General features: G+C 42.7%; 1 protein-coding gene across 1 annotated transcript in view; it reads left to right on the top strand.

Moving 5' to 3' along the window:
• The window catches only part of LAMP1 (lysosomal associated membrane protein 1), a 17,450-nt gene that overhangs the window by 2,878 nt on the left and 12,668 nt on the right, over positions 1–1,904 (top strand). The gene's annotated exons all lie outside the window — the stretch shown is intronic.

Genomic DNA, 1,904 nt, shown 5'->3' with positions numbered 1-1,904 from the left:
CTTGAGCCCAGGAGTTGGAGGTTGCTGTGAGCTGTAATGCCACGGCACTCTACCCAGGGGGACAGCTTGAGGCTCTGTCTCAAAAAAAAACAAAAAAACAAATTGTCTCAAGATATAAATACTTGTCTGAGTACTTTTTATTTAATTTCTACTCACTTTTTGGAGAGTTTGACTTTGGTGGTTGAATTCTGGTTTTTTGGAGACAGAGTCTCACTTTGTCGCCCTTGGTAGAGTACCGTGGTATCATAGCTCACAGCATCCTCAAACTCTTGGGCTCAAGTGATTCTCTTGGCCTCAGCCTCCCATAGTGCTGGAATTACAGGCATGAGCCACTGTGCTTGGCCAGGTGGTTGGATTTTAAAATAATCATTTTGTTATACTGTGTTTTACAAATGAGATTGTTTGTATGCTGTTATATGCTTTATTATTTCACAAAACACATCTTTGTCACCTCATCTATTTGTTTGTATTTTAAAGACCATGCTAGTGGCCTAAAAACTATGACTTTACCATGTTTCATTTAACTCACCCAGTTCTTTTTTTTTGGAGACAAAGTCTTAACTCTGTCACCTTGTGTGGAGTATTGTACTCAGCCTAGTTCACAGCAACCTCATACTCTGGGCTCAAGTGATCTTACTCCCTCAGCTTTTTGAGTAGCTGAGACTACAGGCACCCAACACAACACTTGGCTAGTTCTTGAGTAGAGGCAAGGTCTCACTCTGGCTGATGCTGGTCTCAAACTCCTGAGGTCAAGTGATCCACCTACCTCAGCCACTCAGAGTGCTGGGATTACAAGCATGAGCTGCACTAGACCTGGCCCATGCTATTCATTTTGATGGACAATTAAGGTGGTTTTCTGGTTGTTTATTTTGCTTACAAATAATAAATTCAGACGGTTGTGCAGTAAACACTTCCCTTGTTTAAAGACATGTTCTTTCAAAAAACATTTTTATGGCAAAATAGTTGTGCTAGTTTTTTTTTAAGTATAAGTATATAGCTTGCTCTGAAGCCAGTATGAATTGTTCTCTGTTTCAAAGCACTTTAGTTTCAAAGTAACTTTAGTTTTTTTTTTTGTTTGTTTGTTTTTGTTTTTTTTTTTGTTTGTTTTTTTTTGAGATAGAGCATCAAGCTGTCCCCCTGGGTAGAGTACTTTTCTTCCTTTTCATCACAGCTCACAGCAACTCCTGGGCTCAAGCGAGTCTCCTGCCTCAGCCTCTCAAGTAGCTCGGACCACAGGCGCCTGCCACAACACCCTGCTATTTTTTGGTTGCAGCCATCATTGTTGTTTGGCGGGTCTGGGCTGGGGATTCGAACCGCCACCTTAGGTGTATGTGGCTGGTGCCTTAGCCGCTTGAGCCACAGGCGCCGAGCCTACTCATTCTATTTAATATTTATTCTTTTATATCCATGAACCAATTATTTTCAATTTTTTTGTTGAAACTACCATTTTCCTTTTGGTAGCACGAATCTTTTTTGTTTTTTAGAGACAGAGTTTCACTTTGTTGCCCTTGGTAGAGTGCTGTGGCATCACAGCTCACAGCAGTTAGCACTAATCTTTTTACTACCACTCCAGGGGCATGAGGACCCCAGGACTGCTCAGAAGACCTGTAGTTCTTGAGATAGCTCTGGACATTGTACCAGTGACTGGGCTGTTGTTCATTTGTACTAGTCTCTAGGAAAACAGAAATGTGGTTTCTGTTGAAACAAGATTGGGAAGATTTTGTTTTATAAAATTGTCTCAAGGCTCGGCACCTGTAGCTCAACCGGCTAAGGCACCAGCCACGTACACCTAAGGTGGCGGGTTCGAATTCCCAGCCCAGACCCGCCAAACAACAATGACGGCTGCAACCAAAAAATAGCCGGGTGTTGTGGCGGGCGCCTGTGGTCCCAGCTACTTGGGAGGC

Source organism: Otolemur garnettii, unplaced genomic scaffold (genome assembly GCF_000181295.1).
Source record: "Otolemur garnettii isolate 467f Iridium unplaced genomic scaffold, OtoGar3 scaffold00161, whole genome shotgun sequence".
In the NCBI taxonomy this organism is placed as follows: domain Eukaryota; kingdom Metazoa; phylum Chordata; class Mammalia; order Primates; family Galagidae; genus Otolemur; species Otolemur garnettii.
Note: the sequence above shows the minus strand (reverse complement) of the source record. Positions and strands in the feature narration are given on the sequence as shown.